This window comes from Barbus barbus (genome assembly GCF_936440315.1).
Source record: "Barbus barbus genome assembly, chromosome: 34".
Classification (NCBI taxonomy): domain Eukaryota; kingdom Metazoa; phylum Chordata; class Actinopteri; order Cypriniformes; family Cyprinidae; genus Barbus; species Barbus barbus.
The window spans coordinates 4,848,361-4,871,744 of record NC_136762.1 but is presented as its reverse complement, the minus strand read 5'-3'; the positions used below and the strand labels follow the sequence as shown (position 1 = coordinate 4,871,744).

Genomic DNA, 23,384 nt, shown 5'->3' with positions numbered 1-23,384 from the left:
GAGTAAATCAGTTCCTTATGGACACTGTCATTGAAGACAGATCCCCGAAGTGTTGCAACAGAGTTGAAGGCACACAATTATCTATAATTGTCTATAATTAGCCATTTTCACACGAAACACAACAAATTGCAGTAAAATGGCCTGATTATTTTTTCCAAGTACCACTTGCAACAACTTGCATCTTTTATCTGTATTGCTACCATTCACTCATTTATATCTACAGAAAATGATATCATTTTGGAAATTAAGTTATCAGCAGACTAATTTCTTTATCCACTTGGTGTTTTGCTTTGAGCATCTATCCAATTTGATATTTCTTTCCACAACAGCAGCTGCTTAAATATTCAGCAAAAAAATTCAACTTTTCCATAAAAGTTTCAGGATGCAACATGTAACCATTTCAACAGAAGATTCTGTTTACAGTGGTTGACTGATTTGTAATTTTCAATGGCAATTTTCAATAATGATAATAATATCAAGAAAGCATGGCTAACACCAACACATACTACTGTTCAAAAGTTTGTGGTCAGTAAGACTTTTTTAAATTAATACTTTTATTCAGAAAGGATGCATTAAATTGATCAAAACTGACAGTAAATATATTTAGAATACAATTTAAAACATAAATCTTACAGATTAGGTTAACACCCCTAAATGTATAATAAGTGATAAGAAACCCAATAAAAAAAAAACCTTATGTCAATGATTTTACTACTGGTTGGTGTCACAGAGACCAAAACTGCACTGAATTTTCTAATGGATTTGTTATAATGTGTTCTCGAAGAGTTAAAAAAACAAGACTTTCATACACAACAGTCATTATTCTGAAAAGCACACAGCTAAAACAGCAGGCTAAAGCTATAATAATATCTGTCGGGGTTTGATTAGTTTAGATATGAAAATTTACAGAATTACAGACAGTAAATATATTTATAATGTTACAAAAATTATAATTATATTTAAAATAAATGATGTTCTTTTGAACTTTCTATTCATCAAAGAATCCCCCAAAAATGTTTCACGGTTTCTACAAAAATATTAAGTAGCATATCTGTTTTCAACATTGATAATAAGAAATGTTTCTTGAGCAGCAAATCTATTATAATGATTTCTTAAAGAGCATGTGACTCTAAAGACTGGAGTAATGATGCTGAAAATTCAGCTTTTCCATAATAAAATAAATTAAGAAATAAATTCAATTTTAAATATATTACAGAAAACAGTTATCTTAAATTGTAAGAATTTACAATTTTACTCTTCAGACTTCTTTTAAAAAACAGTTTAAAATAGTCTGCATTACAAAATTCAAGGATAGCTTCCTTGTACAAAAAAAAAAAACATTTCCTCAAAATGCATTAAAAAAAAAATTCTCAAAATGGCCACGATAAGAGACATGAGCTCTAAATTGTATAAACAGCATAACAATTAAACCCAAAGTGTCTACTGTATACTGTAGCCTTGAGATTTATCTAGAATTAAAGGGCCAACACAAAATTGTACAATTACAAGGGGGTAGCCACATAGTTTTGGCTGGGTAGTCTATGTCAGATTACAAAATGATATTTCCAAACACCACCAGCCAAGCAAAGTCTGTTCTGTCACGCATTTCCTGTCAGACCTCCTGCGGACGAACACACAGTAGAAAGAAGAAAAATTTGATAAAAGACGAGATGGCAATCTAGAGACTTTGGCTCTGGTCCAGAACTGTCTATCGAGCAATGCTGTCTAGAAATTGGCATGCCAGGGAAGAACTCACTGAGGTGAATCACATGACATTATGGAGGTCACGCATGGGTCCAGCCACCTAAAGAGCCCAGATACAAGCAAGAAATAGAGTATTTTACAGACCACTGGTCCACCTGCTTCCGTCAGAACCCTCAAATACAGTTTTTAATCGAAACCCATGAGTAATACAATTCATAGGACTTAAAACTAGTCACACTTTACTGGGCTGCCAAAGGACCCCTAGAGAGGCCCCAAAAAAGGGCATCAAAAAGTACTTTTTCATCAAATGAAGAGTGTGCTGGAACGTTGAATTTTAAATTACAGCACCTGGCTGGATAACAATGCTAAATGAGATCAAATTGACAGCCTAAATACCTTAGAGACCGTATGTCTTGCATGGTTCACACATGCACACACATGCAAATGTCATGAGAGGATATACAATCACTTTGGTGGCATCTGTTCCACTTTTTTTTTTCCCCTTAAAGCATGAATTGTTTCATACTCTCACAAAGAAAATGAAATGTTGATCTCTTTCAATTGAATTCAATTCAAATTTATTTGTATAGCGCTTTTTACGATACAAATCGTTGCAAAGCAGCTCTACAGGAATTTAAGTTTCCACAATATATTTATATATTGCAGAACCTTAATATATTTAACTTATGGCAAAATTGGGTAATTCTAAATCTCTGATGATTCATCTCTGATTCATCGTGATTAGAAAAGACTCACAAAGGCAAAACTCAACATCTCTTCGGCTTGATTACATATACAATGAACTGCAGCGGGCATGGTTTTTGTCATTTGAAATATTTTCAGTTTTATTGAAAGACTGCACTGGGTTGATTTCTCTTGGGCATAGCGCAGCATATTACAAAAGACTATATTACAATCACTGGATTAAACAAACGTGGCACGTTGAAAGCGATGATTAATTCATGGAGGTATTCTCCATTTCATACATTTATGAAGGACGTTACCCGTTAAAAACGCATATGTATTCTGAGCACACCTGGCTCTTCTTTGAAATTTTCAGCAGGGGACAGCTCTCACTTCCACACACTGAGGACTGTTCTCATGCTCTGTCTGGGGTTTTACACACACCAAGCCCCTTTTAATAGCTCAAAAATAGACTTATGTATCAGATTGCTACCTTAGAATTTAACAAGGAGCAAAATTTCAACCTCAAAACAGGAATTAACATATTGGAAATTTCTCTGAATGGGCTAAACACATGTATTCTTTCAGCACCAGAGTCAGCTCCCAATTGCTTGAGTGGTCTGAGAGATCCAGACCCCTTTAAATGGCTTTAAAAAAAAAACGTAATATTTATATATCAGTTTAACACCACTAATTTTATGATTAGTGATTTGAAACCTAATTTAAAAACCTATGCCAAAGCTATACTCTTGGTTGGTATCACAAATGCATTGAATTGTTAAATGGAAGTTTTAATGTGTTCTTAAAGAGATCAAACTGAACAAAAGCTTTCATTCATAACAGTGACTCTTTTGAAAAGCGCATGGCTATTCTGTGGTGAAATAGCAGGCTTAAGCATGAATAATGTCTTTCTGTTGGGGTTTAATTAGTTTAGAGGAAAAGATCTGAAAAGTTACAGAACATGTGGGTTAAAAGGCTGATCGCCAATAAGCTGTGTGATTGTACGCTGTTTCAGCAGTCCACCATTCTGCTCAATGCAAGTCTAAGCAAAATTCTGATCTCAGGGCCAAGATTCTATAGTCCACTTTCTCAGCAGAAGCTATTAGACTTTCAAATGGACGGAAATCACAACTGTCTCTCTGATCGAATTATTGCATGTAAAGTTTAAAAAGCTTGTATTATGCTATATGATCTGTAGCTGTGGTGATCTGGCCAATTATCTATATCTGTTCCCTGCATAAAAGTGGTTCAGTTCATCCTATATAAAAAGCACATCTAAACCAACTGCTTTTATTCGGATAAATCCAACCAACCTAAATCAATCTGACTACGTTAGGACACGAGGAAAGTGAGATTAGGCAGAAAAGCTCTTTAACTACAGCTTTTCACTTTCAATGCAGTGTCTTAAATGCAGCATGGATGGAATCATCGGCATTCTTCTTAAGGCTGATACATCTGATGCATCTTCATCTTTAATTCTTAATGAAATTGAGCCCAGAATGTCTCTCTGTTGCATGCAATACGCATCCAATAAAGTTCCCTCATGCACAAAACCCTCCAGGCTGAATTAGACACTGTGCATTAAACTTCTATTCAAAAACCATATCCAAATGCAAGAAATTATGCATGCTAAATTATGAAAAGAGAATCTCTTACCCACTTTCCTGATCACAGACGATGCTTTATATTCCAAAAACAGAAGTCAAACTACTCTTCCATCTCTCCAATGAGCCGTGCGTAACTTTCCAATGGATGGCCAGCACCTGGAAATGTAGATGCGCTGGGACACGAAGGTGAGCTTTAGTTTACGGCAGTTCAGCCACACAGAAAAAGAAGCGAGACGTGCACCGGTGGATAGCGTCTTTAGCCGTGTTCTCACGCGCTGCTGATGCGGTAAAGCATACAGATCTCTCCACGCGCTGTCACTGCGCTCTGCGTCCCCGGGTCCTAAAGCTGAACCTCTGCGCCACTCAACTTTAATGAGTTATAGCATTAACAGCATTGCATTTTAGAATCCCTATGTGTTCATGCAATTCCTTTATCCTAATGTACACAATACAATCAAACTGTTTTGATGAGTAAGCGACACGCTCGGTATTTCACGTAAGAAGGTAAAATATTCTAATTAAAACGGAAAGTTCTGGCTCAAAGTAATAGTTTTATGGCTCTTGGTTCGTGTCTCGCAGCTTTGAGGATGTATATCGACTGTAAAAATTATTTTTCTAGTTGTAATGAACTTAAGTAAAACAAAGAGTAGGCTATGTTTTACAAGCAATTACTCTTTCAGTTTTCTACTTTAACATTTGGTGTTTAATTCATTTTGGCACTGTTTCTCTGTAATTGTTTGTGAGTTTTACAAGCAGTTTCTCTCTCAGCGTGCTAATGTAAGGTTACTCCAAATAGTTGACAACAGCAATTATTACAAACAGAAACGCATTTTAAACGCACAGTCTACCTCTTAAGGGAAAAGAGAACAAAAATATTGATGACTCATCTTTCACTAGGCTGATATGTGCTCAATCAAACGCTTTTGAAACGTAAAAATTATGTTCCAGCTAACATGCGTTTTGTTTACAAACTAACGGCCGCGCGCCTCACATCCGGGTTATCTGCAGAGACCCAGTTTCTCCAGTAGACCACTACAAACGACCAACAGCTAACACATTTAGTAGATTTAGAACTTAGAACGTTGTAGACTTAGAACTTCGAACTTTAACATAGTTGACTAATTGTTTACTCTGATTATTATAAATAGCATGTAAAGGTTTGTTGAACATTAGATGCTACCAATAATGCCTAATAAAGCGATTTTACTGGACTGGAAGGGGTTTTGTTTATTTGTGCCATAGAAACAAAAACCTGACTAAATTATGATTAAGCCATATTGAAATAGGATAGCATATTCAAATTCAAAACCATTAAAGTTGGCATGAATCTATTTTCTAAATGCATATTGTAGTAAAATTCATCTGTGCCTATTCTTATTTATTTGATTTTTTATTTATTTATAATTTGTTATAACTTATGACTTCGAAGGCAAGTTGCAAGCAGCTATACAGTTATTGTATTGAGATAGCTATTACTTGGCATAAGAACTTTATCATCAATGAAAAATGTAAAAAAAAATTAAAATTAAAATTAAAAATATTTAAAGCAAGCCACTTGAGGTTTTACTTAATAAACTCTAACAAAGTGCAGTTTTTAAGAATATACAAATGGAGTCTTATAATACTCCAAAAAAAAATTTGTATTTAGTGAACCATGTTCAAAGCTGTTGTAAAATAGATTCAATTTGTGCACATCAGATAAATTTGGTATAAGTTGCTTGGCAACCATACACTCCCTGGATATTCAAATGAACTATATTGTCAGTAATATATGTCAGGATTTATTGAACATAAGTGTATTTTATCATATTGTTTTCATATTAAAAAAGCAATAAACTCGAGGCAATACAGATATTTTTCCACAGTTATAAGTGGGTTTTATTGCTTGTGATGTAGTGAAATTTTAAAAAGTCTTGCACTGAATGTAAAGCACGTGCCAGCAATGGTATCTTTGTACTATATCAAAATCAAGTTTTGACAGTGATTTTGCATTCTATCTTCTTTAGTTAAGAAGTATAAGAATAGTTTATTAATGGTATTTCTAAAGTTTTGCCTACTGAATTATGTTGTCTTTATTGCACATCGAATTTATTCATTCATAGGGTGTTTAATTAATTTTTGAGGTGGGTGTGTGGGGTAATTAATCATAGGCATGTAGCTAAATTAAAAGTGTGACTCCTAAATCAAATATGCATTATGAACTGACATTAAGCTATTAATATTAAGCTTTCTTAGTTCCCCATTCAATCATTCACACTTTCACATGTCTTTGTCTACAACATAAAGTTGTTTATTTGTGATATGGTCAACCCATTTATAGATACTTGGCGTTTAGGGACACCGACTTGTCATTCACTGGCAGGACCAAGTGATCCACACAGAATTAAACAGACCTTTGTGCTCCAGCCACCCACGCCATACATTTACCAGGGCTGACCATTGTAGGAGTGGGGTCACGTCCAAAGGGACTGGGAGGGACGCTCGTCATTTCCAATGTGCTGCCACTCACCTCATATGACAATATAGAGAGACACTCCATCCCGTCTAATGTCTGACGACCCCAAAGGCAGGTCAGTCTGCGAGCACCGCTCCCTTCGTCTGTGATTAAAACCTTCATCAGAAGCGCCCTGAGCATGGCGTAGTCCTCCGGTTTTGAGTCCCTCACATTAAGCAGCTGTAACTACATTATTGAGTAATTACTTTCAAGGTGTCGGTGTTTTCGCGTTGTCAAGCCACAATGATGGATGAGTGCGAATATCAGTAATACTGTGTCTCTCAGGGTGAGATTCTCCTGAGAAATTTGATGAACCTAATAAAGTCTGCCAGAAAAACTATAAAAGTCTCAACAAATAAATAATTACGATACTCATCGCAGTTCCAAAGAAGACACAAATAACAGTCTTGAAGTTAATGCAAATGAGTTGTTTCCTCAAGCTTTAGATGGCAGTTATTGATGTCAAGCGATTATGAGTGGACAATAGGTTATATAGGAGGCATAAAAAACTATTTGCATGCATGTAAACAATTGGAAAAGCTTCCAAACAGACTGGCTGCGCAGCGGACAGGTGCACTTAACAGCAGTTAGTAAAAAACAGTGGTCAAGAGCATTAAAACAGCAGTCAGATGGGACCTAGAATGGAGTTCCACACGCAATTCTGGCCCCCATGTCAGTTTTTTTCTTGAGGCTTTGAAACACTCCCTACTCTCATCAAAAGTGGTAAAAGTTCTAACTAACTAAATTCTAATTCAGTGAACTATGTTCAAAGCCTTTCTAAAATAGCTCAAATTGGCACATAACCTCACATCAGTTGAATTCGGTATTAGCTTGGCAACCATAAATGTCTACTATAAAAATATAAAAGTCCCAATATATAAATAATTCTTATACTCATCAGAGTTCCAAGACATGGTGCAAAACAAGTCTTGAAGTTGATGTAAGTGAATTGTTTCTTCAAGCTAAGATGACAGTTATTGATGTCATATGATTATGAGTGGACAAAAGGTTATTAAGCATGCATAAAAACTCATTTGCATGCATGTAAACAATTGGAAAAGCTGCCAAACAGACTGTCGGAGCAGCGGGCAGGTGTGCCAGACAGCAGATAAAACAGTGGTCAAGGGCATTACAATAGCAGTCCGAATGGACTTCCACACACATTTGTGGCCCCCATGTAAGGTTTTTTTTCTTGAGGCTTTGAAACATTCCCTACCGCCATCAAAACCAGAGATCCAAGCTATTGAAGTAGATTGCTTGGAGTGAAAGAGTATGTTTTCACCCTGCTGATATTTGCACAGGCTATACCCCAGTTTATTCAGAAACACAATGGGCTCTATGCGCGTCACAATTCCGGATTGGCTTATACCGGCTGACAAACTTCCGGTTACACTGACCGCGAAATTCTAGCTTTCTTGACCGACAGCTGGTAAACATGGCTCATTTTTACACTCGCTGTCTTCAAGACCTACCTCGTCTGAATATCAATGATGTGGACCGACTTGTCAAGAAGTCATGCCCCACTCCCTCCAGCAAACGGGAAAAGGGATTTAAGATGTATATAGCCAGCTACATCGATAACTACGAGGGTAAGTCGTTACGTTTAAATGTTATTGTAGCAGCTACCGTTAGCGTTAACTGAATGATTAGATGGCTGACGTTAAAGTTAGTTGTTTTGTTCGACTATGACTGACAGACTTGTCAGCTAACTTTCGATTGTGAGTTTGTGTGTTTTATTTTATAGAGATACTGTCAAGATACTGTGTAAAAATGTAACGTTACAGTCTCAAATTGTGTCTTCGTCATCCTTCCTCACAGTGTCAGTGAAAGACAAGGTGACAGGAGAGGTCAGCGTGAGGGCAGTCTGTCATAGATCCATGAAGAAAAGTGAAAAGCCACACGACTTGAGAGTAGGGTTATTGTTAGGGAAATGGTTAGGGAAGCTGATAAATTGCTTGTCCGCTTAATAAAAGTAACATTATCTAAGCAAAACAGGCCTGTATTATATTGTTACAAATTAATACATTTTCATATTTTGTCTGTGAGCCTCAGAATACAGCATTATTTTTCTTGTTAATGCTTTATCTGCCAAGCAATATCTCATCTAAGCTTCTATTTCTCCCTAGATGATGTTAAAGCACTCAAAACCTGTTGCTTTGGTGAGCAGCCATTGTTCCTGTGTGGCGGGCTGTGCCTTATGCAATCATTTGGTTGCACTACTTTATCAGACTGCCCACTATTCGCAGCTAAACATTCCTGCTGTTCCCCCGGTGCACAGCTGCACAGACACAGAGCAGATCTGGCATAAACCAAGGACCCTGGTAAGTCATGTAACATGTGAACTGTACTATTACTGTGCATATATTTAGCTATTGTGATGCCATGTTGAATGTGACTCTGATGTTGGGGTGTTAGGCCAGGCCCAGTTGGAGAAATGGAGTTTCGAAAACCCAGAAATTCAACAACAGACTGTGTAAGGTGAGATTCTTTACTTTGTATCTCGGTGTGGTTTTTGCATGTAACCCATTTTATGTATGTTGTGGCAGAAATTTGGTGTAGTGATTTTTTTATTTAATCCTTTTTTTTTTTTTTACTGGTAATATTTTTCAGAAGTTCTCTCTACAAGGCACTGGATGGGGAACTGCCAGATCTTGCCATGTTGAGAGTATCAGAGGTGTACAATGACTTTCCCCCTTCACTTGCACCCTTGGTAACAACAATGGGTATGTCAGCTGATGTCCCGTTAGTCCAGTCTGCTTTTGGAGCTGTCCAGGCAGGGAGCGTTCTGTCATTTCAGCATAAACCACCAGCACTGAGGGAAGTCATCAACATCCCATCTGCCCCTGCCTCACCCTCCCTTCCCATCCACAGCTACAGGCTCGAACCACCATCCTGTGCCTATGTTCTATCAGAGCAGGAACATCTACACCTGAAGTCTCTGGAGGTGTCATTCAACATGGCCCACAGGATAGAAGCTGCAACACAAGTGCAGAGTTCGTGCCAGGAGTGGCATCGTTTGAGAAAGATGAGAGTGACATCTACTCGTTTCCACGAGATATGCCATGTTCGTGGACATACATCTGCAGAGAATCTGGCTGAGAGAATTCTCAGGGGGACTGGCCAGACCACACACATGAGGAGAGGTATTGAAATGGAGCCACTCGCTGTTAAAGAGTACTGCACTCTTAAAAACGTGAACTGTTCGCCCTGTGGGTTCATTGTACATCCTGATGCTCCATGGCTAGGTAGCTCTCCTGATGGAGTCATCTTTGATCCATCTGGGAACCCACCATTTGGTCTCCTTGAGGTCAAATGCCCCAATATCCAGAGCTATGTGGACTGCCCCTATCTAAAAATGTCTGGTGGTGCTTTGAAACTCAGGAGGCAGCACAAGTACTACTGGCAAGTTCAAGGTCAGATGCTCTTGACAGGGCTAGAGTGGTGTGATTTTGTTGTTTGTGCTCAGGAAGACATGTTAGTTGAGCGAATTTATAAAGATCTTGATGTAATGCACACCATTAGAGACAGAGCAGACCATTTTTTCTTTTACCACTACGTACAGAAGTGTTTGCAGTAAGTCACTCCAATGGCCTTGGGCATAGTACCTTTCAATAAATTTAATCAGTTTCAATCGGTTCATTAATCAGTTTCAATCAGTTCAGTGAGTTCAGATGTTATTGTTAATTTTTGCAAATCTATACAATATCTGAACTGATCTGTTGTTTATGTTAGCAAGTCTATACAAAATGGAAATTGTTACTTTGTATACAGAATGCATACTGTTATTGTTTTACTGTTACACTGTATACTGCTGCTGTTCACAGATATTTTTATACTGTTACATAACTGTTAATGTAAACTAGCATACAATAGTACAGCTTTTCCCAAAGTGCCCATGGACCATCAAGTTACTGTTGATGTGCTCTGAAAGGGATTTTGTGTACATATTTATTTATTTATTTGCTTTAATAATTGTGAAGGAATGTTGTAGGTAACTGTCATAATAAATGTAATTCATAAATATAACTTATGACTCAACATTTTAATAAATAGAAAAGACACTTAAAAATACTGTATCTTAGTCATGTCTTTCACCATTGTAAATAAAGGTTTGAGCAGGTGGCAGAAGATTGACAGAATTAGAACTGTGTTGCTATTGCAGGTTTAACTATGGCTGCTCTAACAAAGGAAGGAGGTCAAAAGTTGGATTGTAAAAAAAAATTTTTTAATGAACCAACTGGTCAAGAAGAATGTTAATTATCAGGTATCAGTAATGAAAGAATGTTGGTACGAACTATTTGTGGTTAGTCAAAAGGCAAGCAAAAAAACATCAGGCAATCATAGTAAGAAAATTAGACAGTTTGCAGAAAATATTTACAATATTTCAAACCATGCCTTGACAAGTGGTCCAATCTGATAGTTAACAGAATTATATGTTGCAAGACAAAAAAGATCCCAGAAACAAAAGCAACAAGCAAAAAATCTATTAGCCAATCATAGTAAGAAAATTAGAGTTTCCAGACCATATTTACAACAGTATATTTACAACATTTCAATGTGCCAAATAAAGACTTTAAAAGACTTAGTACACAGACAAGAATGATGCTGTGTAGACTCACTGAGCCCATGCCTTGACAAGTGGTCCATTCTGATAGTTAATGAGAAGACATGACACTGCAAACAGTTGGTTAATGCTACCAGAAATGGACAAGGGGATGACTGCGTCAAACAACTTATGTTCCTTCACCCGCCGGATCAGGCGTTCAACATGCACCCTGAGCCTGGCCACAGACTGAGTGTGTCTCACCACTCCGGCAGACATTTGTGTGCCCTTGGTCACAAAAGCAGGCCTATGGATTTTGCATGGTACCAGGTTATCAATTAAGAAGCCCTTGTCCACCATTATGGCCATGTCAGGGGTAAGGACGTCGATGATCCCTGATTGCTTGAACAGCTCCCGGTCACTGATTGACCCTGCATACAGTCCAGAGACAAAAGTTACTGCACCATGAGGTGCCATTCCTATCAAAGCCTTGAAGGTGCAGTGAGACTTGTAGTTGGAAAAGACCTCACTCTGTAGTAGTAGAGACGAAGGCGTTTGGCAGCGGAGCTCGGTACAGTCCAGGATGACCTGGGTGTCTCGGAAATTCTCAAATTCCTCTGGCAGGTAGGCTCGTACTCTCTCTTTCGGCAACCAAATTTGCACAGAACCTAAAAGAAAATAGAGGAAGTTCGCCCAAGTGGTTATGATGCGGCTCACTGTAGTCTGATGGACATGAAAGCGATGAGCCAGGTCTTTCTGCTTGAGGCCCAAAGCAAGGTGCATCATGAAGAGGAAGAATTCATCGATTGCAGGAAGTGCCCGAGTCTTCACATATAGCCCAGTCTCCCTGGTGACTTTGGAGCTGGTGACGCGAATCATCCTGTGTGTTGAAGGTTCAATCTGTTCCCAGAAGGCCATCATGTGTTTATAGGTTACAAATCTGAAAAAAAAAAGAAAAAAAAAGTTTCCTTTAAAACATTTAAGGCATAACACATGGTACTGTAATTAGGTAATTACTACAGTCTTAAACTGATTCTCAGATAACGAAACTACACTGACTTAGCCCCAACCACCCCTCCTGCTCCCCCTCCCACACAAGCCACATACATACCTCCTGCCCACACCACTTTATCACCTTTACACTTTTGCCCACCCATTCCCACCCCTGCCCTTCACCAAACACCCCCCCCCCCCCCCCTCCCACAACTGCATTCTACATAATTTTTTTGTGTTAATTGCTTACATAACATATGATAATCACAAAATGGTTTTACCTTGTGTAAAAGCGAATATCCTCATCAGACCCCGCGAACCTCTGGAGGCCAAAGCGGCTATTCACCATGGCCTGCTCCAGTTGTTTCCGCAGATCTTCTATCTCTCTCTTCAACTCCTCATTTTCACATAGTGATAAGTCTAGAGCTGCAGGCTCCGGAACTGAACAATAATCGTGTTCGACTGTATGTCCACGATCAATTTCCATTTCGTTTTCCTCCATATCTGATTCCGGTAGCGGTGGTCGCTCTTGTCGTTCCCAAACACTTAACCTCGGCGGCTGCATTTGGCGTTCACGGTTCCACTCAAATACTGAAGGGACAGCACCTTTTTTCAGACGCCTCCTACTTGTTCCTTCCACAAAATCATCAGGTTTGAAATGTACACTGCATACCTTTGTGTGTTTCGTGATTTGGAAGTTGATCCTTCTAATGTTTACAATCCATTTTTTCCTGATCTCTTCCTTCACCGGGAAGGAATGAAAACTAGCACAGGAGTTGTAGCGTGAAGACACAGAGCACAGCGGGACACTACAGTGCTCCGAGGCTGCCTTCATTTGCTTTTGACGTCGGAAAAACGTATTTTCCATGGTTATGGAGAAGATATAATATAATATAATAATAATAATAATATACATATATATAAACTCGATTTAAAACTGTATAAAACTACGGCGTTATATTTGTTGTTTTAGTGAGGGGGCGTGACTCTCCCACAGCTGATGGTTTCTTAGTTACCAAACAAACCGGAAGCGCCCTTGCCGGTATAACGTATGAGCGGAAATACATCAGAATTCTCGTTGCTTAGAGCCCATTCTCATTTCCTGGCCTTTTCTGTGGGGACAAAGTTTCCATCTAAAAGCTTCATGTAGTGCATTGAAGAAAAAAAGCAAAGCATTCTGGCTTCACGCTGTTGGTTAGACAGCTGGTTGGTGGGAGAGGGTGAGACAGCTAAGTTCTCACTGCAGATGACTCGATGGGCTTCCATCCGAGAGTGTCCATGGAGATGACACCCAAGTTCTTAATCAACAACCTGGACGCAAGCTATGGATATGTTTTGATTCTCAGGTTCCCTAATGTAACCTTGGTGAGTCAGTTTAAATATTCAAATTTGCCAAAACATGAAGTGTGAACTATTTAGCAACAATCTTTTGAGTTTCCTTCAAGCATAAGGCAACACATGCTGGAGATTGAGGCTTGGAAGCAAACAGATGGGCCGAGATGAGATGATTTCAATCAAAATACAAGATCTCCTCCATCTGGGCTCTCATGGCACTTTGAAGATAAAGTGTAATGTGACTATGTGAAGGCTTTCTTTCATTTACTGCACTTCTGCCAGCTGGAGATGGAGACTGTGGAATTAAATGGAAATATTGTCAGATCTGAATTTAAGACGAGAACATTTTCAGACAAACATGAAGCGGTTTGGGAGTTGGATGTCAGACTTTGGATATTATGGAGGTTGTGCTTTTCGATTCAGACGTACCGGTTGAATTTGCATCTCGTAGGTGAACTTCTTGGCCTCTAACGCTTTGTCTTTCCTTTTTAATTCCCACCTAGGTGCTTTTGCTGGGAGGTCCAGACCCTGACATGGAGCCGGTCTCATTAAAACTCACATCATGGTGTGAGTTCAAACCTTAATGGATCAGTCAAAAGCACCTCACACACTGTCACAGTAATGGCTCCTCTCTCTCACGAGAATTTTGATCCATGCAGACGCTCGATAAATCCCACTCGCGGTGCGGCTGTGGTTGAAAGAAAACAAGAAAGAAGCAGGCAAGAGACTCTCACACTTTACAATTTCACTGCATTCTACTGACTTCTGTCCTCTACTGTTGGTGCTCTTTCAACTCCGAGGTAAGTTGCTCAAAGGTTGCTTTTGCATAGCTCAAGAGAGTTGATGCCATTTTTAGGTATGTTCCATGTAAATCATAATAAATCCATGTAAGTATAAAATACTTTTCTTTTTCAACGTTTTCTTGGAAGAAATAAAAATATACGAATGAGACAATTTAGATTATTGCACTAAGTTTCTATATTGCAAATCCTATCATCTTACATTTTGGCCATAGAACTATTTCTTGATGCAGCAATTGTTTATATTGATCATTCTTTATGTTTAAGATGGAAGACTGGAGAAAGCAATATAATTGATTATGGACTCGCCAAAAGCAACAGCTTAAAGTTAAACATGTCTTAATGATGGATTTTTTTCTTATAAACATGTAGATTTCACTTCACAAGATGTTAACTGATGGAGTGGAGTGGTGTGGATTACTTGTGGATTATTGTGATCTTTTTATCAGCTGTTTGGACTCTCATTCTGACGGCACCCATTCACTGCAGAGAATCCATTGGTGTACAAGTGATGTAATGCTGAATTTCTCAAAATCTGTTCCAATGAAGAAACAAACTCATCTACATCTTAGATGGCCTCAGGGTGAGCAAATTTTTTAGCAAATTTTCAATTTTTGGGTGAACTGTTCCTTTAAGGTAAAATTTTTGTAAAATGTATAAGAAAAAATACAGGTCAATGTGAGGGTGAGTTATATACTCAGGATAGTGCCTCAGGATAATTGCCTTGTACAGAGTTTGACAATGTTAACTGAATGATAACATGTATGTAAATGCCTTTGAGTCTCTTGCTGCATGTTTGAACTCTGACCCCTGAGATGTGTCATGACATGCAGTATAGATTCACAGCTTAGAGTGAGAAGGCAAATGTATTCCGGCTTATATAGGGTTCAAAAATTTGAGACTGCACTGAAAATTTGGGATTTACAATCTAATTAAACCTGGAAATTAACTTTGAAATTTTAAACATGACTTGAAATGATAAAAATGTATGCATATGTACATATCCATTATTTTTTAAATTAAATTTAATTTACTTTATTTTACTCCTTTTTTTTTATTTTGCACAGCTTTATACATAATAGTAGATCATTTTTTTCCACTAAAGCATTAGGTGTGCTTTGAAATACTGTCAAAACGTGTTCAAATCAAATTCTCAAATCAGTTAAAATCCATATTAATTAAATTCAACTTTTCACTCAAATGTTGCACTAATATGAAAAAAGAAACCGTATTAAATGGGAAAAAAGCAAAATAGCAGCATTTCACTCTCAGATTTTTGGATGCTACTGTGTATACCACATCCACAAATGATTTCCTTTTTTGGACAAATAGGTAAGTTGAAGGAGAAACTAGTATAAAAGAAAAAGTATCCTCATTCACTTTGCTATCAGTTCATTCCAAACCTTCCCTGATTATTTTCTCTCCTAAACATCCTCATTAGTCCTCTTAAATTCATCAAACAGTGATGAGCCACAAAGAGCGGATTCCATCAGGCTGATAGTTACTTCCTGTCTGCCAAGCTTCATTAGACTATATTTACCTTCCACCATCAGCCTTTTTTGTTGGCATAATTAAAGAGCAAATGGTGACCTTGTGACCCCAGCCGCCCCTCCGTACCCCCTCTTTAAGTGAGACTGCGTTTAGTATGCATGTGGAGCTGCAGATATGATACAGAGGAGAGGACTCGCTGTGACCTTCATCAGGGAGCCAGAGTAGATTATTGGTGAGTAATGAGCGAGCATCTTTAGCCCTCTGGCTCCTTCAAGAGTTTGGATACTTCCTTCAAAAACAGTCTAGTACTTTCTCACCCACACCGCCTAAACCCTCTGACTTTCTTTCTCTCATTTCATTATCCATCCATCCATCCATCTATCGTTCTAATTGTCTGTCTATCTGTCTGTCTGTCGTTCTAACTGTCTGTCTGTCTATCTATCTATCTATCTATCTTTCTGTCCGTAATTCTGTGTCTGTAATTCTTTGCATCCATCCATCACACAATGTAGTTCCCAAGTTATATGAACTAGTTTATTTTCTTTTTTTTTCTTTTAGAGCGTATAAACTTTCATTGCATGGAAACAGCTGTGTAAAAAATATTTATTTTACTTTTATGTGTCACTAAGAAAATAACGACGACTTTCTTTTAGGGTGAGCTGTTCCTTTAAATAGCTGAATTACTTTTCATCAGGAGAGGAAGCACCAGCTCATCTCTTATTGCGAATAATAAATCTATATTAGACAGGAGCCATTGGAAGGTCTGGCTCATTGAATGGAAAACCTTAAGCCTTAATCTGTTCTTGCTGTCCCACCGGCTTAATCAATAGCTGCAAGCTGTTATGCCAGTCCTTCAGCAGAGGAAGACTAAACCCAGAATAAACTGCAGTGAGAACCAGACTTTATTCGGCATGTCAGAAGTCTGACTATGCAAGAGTGGGTATGAGTAATAATACCATATTTATCATTTACGCAGACTGCTTCTACACAGAAATAAAATTACACAAATAACATTTGGAAAAATATATATTTTAATATAGCAACATTAGATATTAAGATTAAAAATATGCAACAGTAAATTACTATATATATTTCCTCTGTCAAACAGCAGCATAAATGCCTTTAGACCAGCGTGGATCCTGAGTAATGGTCCTCGTGTGTTTGTTTGTGCTTCAGGTCAGAGAACAGCATCCACACGTACACACAGAGGACAGGAAGAGGACAAACCCGGAATATTAGCGTCATTCACAGGACCACAATACTAATGCATTTGAGAGCTTCTACACTAGATTACAAATTCCCTCGGCCTGTCAACAAAAGCACCTGCTCGCCGCTGGACGTTAATTTGTTTTGACATGCTTTATAATTTAATTCCAACACAGAATTAACTTCCAATACCAAAAGCTATTAGCTGGGGAAATGGGGACGGCGGACTCCCGTGTGCTCGGTCCCAGGTGAGCCGGTTTCCTTTAACACCAGCGTTCCTGAATTGCTTTCATTGTGCTGGAGAAGCTCAAAGCTAATGCAGTTCTTTGAAGAGCCTGGATTGACTCGATGGCAAGGCTGCAGAACTGCCTCTCCTTACATGAGTCGACAGCTTATTCTGTCTCCCATCTAACAATGTTAGGGAATCAAAGGAGAAGCCTCCGCTGTTGATTTTGGAGAGCCTGTGTGTGCTAATATACGTTTGATTAAGTTCCGGATGCACTGGGGTCGGGTCGAGGGTAGCCTCTCCAACACACTCTATGATGTCACGATGCTGATTACAAAATTTATTAAGGGTCAATTAAAATCAAGCTCTGTGATTGGTTATCATCCAACACAAAAAAAAAACAGACTGATGCATGCACAACTATCTATCTATCTATCTATCTATCTATCTATCTATCTATCTATCTATCTATCTATCTATCTATCTATCTATCTATCTATCTATCTATCTATCTATCTATCTATCTATCATATATTAGTTCATTTGTTTGTCTATTCTATCTAACCTTTATTCATTTAGTTTGTTCTGTCTATATATCTATTGTTATATATATATATATAGAGAGAGAGAGATCTTTTTGTTTGTCTGTTGTTGTCTATCCATCCATCCATCCATCCATTCATTTGTCTATCTAGGAGGGAAGGAAAACTCACAAATAAGATCTGTTTAATATCTCAATGGTTGTAATTAAATTAGTCATTTACTGAGGTTGTCCTCAGCTGTTTATTGAGAAACAGACTCATATGTAAATCTCACGTCTCCTCTAGGGTTCTAGCAATTTCTTGATCTGCATTCAGATGCGCAAATATAGCTTCAGTCAAGATTTTAATATGCACATGATCATTGCTTATGAAATTCTTCCAAGACCAAATGTTCTGAGCAGCTATTCTCGTTTACTTTATACCTCTATATTCTTACTGTATATGAGCACAAACGAGGCACATCCAATCAGGATTTAGAGTCAGAATGACTTGTTTGCTTTGTTGGTTCTTGCATGCATCAAGAACGCAGCATATATGAACATGTAAAAACACGTGATATTCAACCTGGACAATCTACCATACTATTTGCTGGCATTTACCCCTTTAAAGCACTACGGTGCATAAACATCAAAACACATTAGCAGTTAACATTATTGATTGTGTTTTTAGTCTGTGTAATAAAACATGTTTGTATTTTCACAAGAGTAACCACAAGAGCGCTCACAACCATGGCAACAGACGAGCAGACCGCGAGAGAGGATGGTCTGATGTCACTGAAGGAACGACAGGTGAAAGAGAGGTTCTGCCCTTTGATTAAGATCACATCAAGGGTGCAGATGTGAAATGGCTATTGATTGGTTCCCTCTCTATCTTCTTCTGCCGTGATGAACAGAGAACACAATCACAGTGGGCGAAGTGGTCTTAGAGTGGCACTGGCACTTTATTCGCAGCTGTCCATCAGCCGTGGTGTGTTATCTTTGGTGATAGAGAGTCTGGCCTCTCTTACCTCCTTTTCCCTCACAGTCATATGACATCATAATGGCTGAAGATGGAGGTCGTTAGTGCTAATTTATGAGCCTATTATCAACACTCTGTGGGGACCTTAACAAATATCTAACACATCTACTGCAGGTGACAATGTAAGAAATAATTAACACATTAGACGTGGGGAATTTTAACAAGCTGGCTTGTTAAATGCATGTTATACGTTTCAGAAAAATCAATAAATAGGCCCAGATGTAATATCACATAACGAGACAAATTTTTTTTTAATAGGAAAAGTCATTGAACAATCTCAAACTGAATTAAAAATAGATAATTCAATGAACAAATATAATTTGTCCATGAAATTATGTTTTATTGTCATCAGTGTCAAAGGTGTCACTGAATGTTTGTCTATACTGTTTTTATCATTTTTTATAGCATTATAGCATAACATTTTTAAATAATTGTTTTGTCCATTTAAAGATGAGGTGATGGAAGCAAAATTCAGAAAGGTTCAAAAGATTCAAATTGGAAGTAAAACTTGTTAATAGTTTGTTAAATATAATATAAATATGCAAAAAGTTGTTTTACAAAAAGCCAGCACGCTATGAAGGTGAAAAAAAATAAGTGCAACATAAAAGATCAAATATTCTAAAATATTATATAAATGTATAAATATAATATTTAACAAAAAAAACAGTTAATTAGCTACAAGTTATCTTACCATAAACTGTGAAAACATACTTGTTTTATAAAAGACTATGTATATGTAATTTTATATAGAAAATCTACGTATTATATTATATATATTATTTTGAATGTCTTTAAAAAGATATTTTAAATATTTCGAAATTTTTAATATTTCTAAAAAAAATTATGAATAAAAACCACAAATATTTTATCTGAATTTATATACATTTATTCCCAGAAGTCTATTTTTATATGCCACATGTGATTATTTTCTATTAGTTGTGTTTCTCACATTCTATGTAAATTCTGTGTAAAATTTAAACTTTTAAATAAAATTTACAAACACAAAACTGCCAACATTTTACATGTTGTTACTGTTTTGCAATAGTAATGCAAATTACAACAACATTCATGTACAGTGTTTTAAATAAGCAAAATATAAGATATTGACATGTATCTCCCCATATAGCATAATTTCTTAAAGCTAGAAAACAGTTGTCCATATTTGTGTTGGTCTGAAGAAGAAAAGTCATTATTTTTGCTCTGCAGCCCCTTGCTTCGGTGCTACACATAAAACCATGACAATAATTCGGTTCACACGTTCACTGAGCGAGCATGTGGGCTACTCTGGGAATTCTCCTGCAATACAGCCACTATTGCAGCGCAGGCTAGATATCAATTAGTGTGATGTATGAGCCCAGCTTCTACTAATTGGGACATGGCAATGTATTTAATAACACACATTAAAACCGTAATTAGGTGTAAATTGAGCTGCATCCCATTGTCTCCCAATCAACTGCATGAACGATGCCGGTAAACAGACTGATTAATACTCTCTGCAGGAGATGCGATTTAGCTCCAAAAACACCCAGCGTTCCACGCGTCTACTCAGTGGGATTTTCTGCTGTTTACGATAAAACATCGATCCGCCCGTCGCTTTTACGTGCTGGGATTTGCTCCGATTGCTTCTGCAGGTCAAACCATTTCATTCATAATACATATGGCATTAAATTGTCAGCCCAACAACATCAAACAAAGAAATAATAGAATATTCACACATGCCCTGCTGAGATTACATGGCATCGAAATATCAATGCACCAAGATAAGGGTTCGAATGCTGCATCCAGAGCACTGCAGGTTTACAGACCTCTTCTGTTGTACCAGCTGGAAAAACCTACACAGACGTTTTATGGATTGGGGAAATATTTGTCAGGCCTGCAGCAAAATGCCCTGTCAGTATAAAGGATTATGGTTTTTATGAGGGTCTGTCGAGGAGGAGGATTCAGCCCCTGTAAACATGCTCGGTAGACCTGCGCTACAACTTAGAAAGGCCATCCAATCACCTAGTTAAAACACCCTTTCAGGATGATTGAATGCATCCGCTGATGCAACTGAAACAAGGAGCCGCTTGCAGTCCAGATCTATCTGAGAAATGGTTTTGGCGTATGCAAATAGACAATTTCTGTGCAAATGCCTGAACAGTTGTCCTGTTGCTTCTGTAAAGATTTAATATGATTGTAAATGATTACTGAGAATCAATATGCAATTCTCCCTGCGTTTAAGTCTTTCTTTCGTCCAGAACATGCTCTCTTTATTGATCATATTCGCTTGTGTCTTCTTGGTTATTTATATGATAATGCAGGGCCGGATGACAGATTTTCATCTTTTGTAATCTGTGCATAAGCAATTCATGCGCCTGAGTCTCCGAGTTATTATTTTGAATCATATTTTCTGCATTTGGATACAATTACGATGCGATCGAGTCCTTCCCCCGCGGACTGATTTGATACCAGGGAATTTTTTATTTCTGAAGCACGACGGCTAATTCATCGACGTGTTCGACACAGGAAGGGGTTGTTCTGTTTAAAGCTGTATATGTATAGCATCAATTTCCTCCATCCCGCGCTTGGGGTCCTTAGTGTGCTATTGCCTAATGTAGACCAGCCAGAGGAAGATAATGAACTGTGGGTATTGATGTGGAACAAGAAAGTAGACTAATGAATTAGAGCTGCTGGGGTGAAATGCTGAATGAGAGCTAATTTATCGTCGCTACAGATATAAGATGCCGAGTCACCGGCGAGTTAAAGGCCTCTGCTGAGAGCTGGAGACTTTCCAGTGATGTTATATGGAGTTAAACTTAGTCGAGGAAAACTTTTTTTCCCCACTCGCACTTTCTGTTTACAGTTCACTCTAATCTGCGGATTGATTTTAACCCCTGCTGGGTCTTTTCTTCCTGGGTGTTTTTTTTCCAGTCTTGCAGATTCAATAAATCTCTGGTGTGTAAGAGGCAAATTGGCATGAGTTTAAAGGCTGTCTGCCTCGACTGGTGATTTGTGTGTTTGTGTTTATGTGAATACCAATCATTTTCATTAAAGGTCTTCCTGACAATCACAACGGCTCCTGCGTGTCAGAGTTGTATTTCAGTATAAAGTAGAAATGAATCAATGCTGCATCACTTGACCTCAGATTTCACATACAGTAAAAGCATAGTTACCATGATTAGATCAAATATAACTAAATTAAATAAACTACAGTATTTGATATGAAAAACAGCAGCCTGAAACAGGGTCGGAAAATGTCAGGTGAATTTGTATGTACAGTATATTTTACATATATATTTTAAAATGTAATTTAAAATGTCATGGCAAAGCTGAATTTTTATTAATGGAATAAATTACATTGTAAAATACATTAAATGGAAAACACTTATTTGCAATATTTCACAATATTACTATTTTTACTGTAAAAATAATTGTTCTAAAATTTTAAAGACGACAAAATTTTAACCTATATATGGCTTAAAATATATTATATTATATATAAATGTATATACATATATTTACATTTACATATAGTTATTTAGCAGACGCTTTTATCCAAAGCGACCTACAAATGAGGACAATAGAAGCAATCAAAACCAACAAAAGTATAATAAATACATATATACATAGTATATATATATATATATCTATATATCTATATCTATATCTATATATATATATATCAAGCAAAAGATATGTAAATATGACGAGTTTATTTGCAAAAACAGATAACGTTTTTATTTTATTTTCTAAAATCATGTTTTTATTATTTTATTGTGTTAGTTAGCTAGTATTTTTATTTTATTTTGTCTCTAATCAAAATAACCCAACTGCAGTTTGATTGAAATTAATTGGAATGCACAATGAAAAAAACTTTTATTATTGTAAATAGTTAAAAACGGAGTTATCCGTTTTTGCACATGAACTCTTCATATATAACATATTTAATAATGCTATATTTTACATACATACAGTTGAACATACTATAGATTTTAGAAAATGATGCCCTCATAAAGATAAAAATGGCACAAAAAATAAACTCATGTGGGTCAAAAAACAAACAAACAAAAAAAAAAGAAAAAAAGAAAGAAAAACAATCCTTAAAGTAATTTGTGGTGCATTGAAATATATTCTACTTTATGAATATGCTAATCAGTAGAGTGCCATAGTAGTATAGCAATGTACCACAGTATGGTACCATCACAGTAGGCTTTCTATGAGATTTCCTCATTTAATTATTTAGTATGAATATACAACATTTATCTCAAAATAATGTATAGTTACAGCCTAAACATTTACATTCGTAAGAACTTCTATGGTACAAGGATGGTAGAACTAGTTATTTCGACATGCCTACACTATGATACTAAATGATTACTGAATGTGGACTGATATTTACTTTTCCGTGGTAATCCAAACCTTCAGGTTGGTGGCGTTGGTTCCGCTTTCTAGTAGCACAGGAGAAGTTGAGTGTGTAATGCGTTGTATTTACAGGCTGGAGGCTTTCAGCACTGCAGCAGCAAATAGACTTAATTACACCCTGTGCGCTTCAGAAACCCTCTTATCTCAGCTCTGCAAGTCACTACATAGCCAGCTCTTAATTACAACTCACTAAACCTTTCCATCGTTCATATTCGACTGCCGGCGAACCCTTGGCTGCGTTCTCTAAAAGCGCTCACGGCGGCGCGTGGTATTTGTTGTTCGTTTTAGTCTTTTTAGGAAGTGAAATATTAAATTGGTCTCCCGGAAGCACTTTTGGGTTC

General features: G+C 37.3%; 1 protein-coding gene across 1 annotated transcript in view; it reads right to left on the bottom strand.

Annotated features, from left to right (window-relative positions):
- LOC306854581 (roundabout homolog 1-like) overlaps window positions 1–4,984 on the bottom strand; it is a 285,946-nt gene extending 280,962 nt beyond the window's left edge. The window contains exon 1 of the mRNA XM_079392718.1: window positions 4,045–4,984. The gene's annotated coding sequence lies outside the window, so the exon portion shown is untranslated. The remainder of the gene's footprint in view (window positions 1–4,044) is intronic.
- Window positions 4,985–23,384: the final 18,400 nt, after the last annotated feature.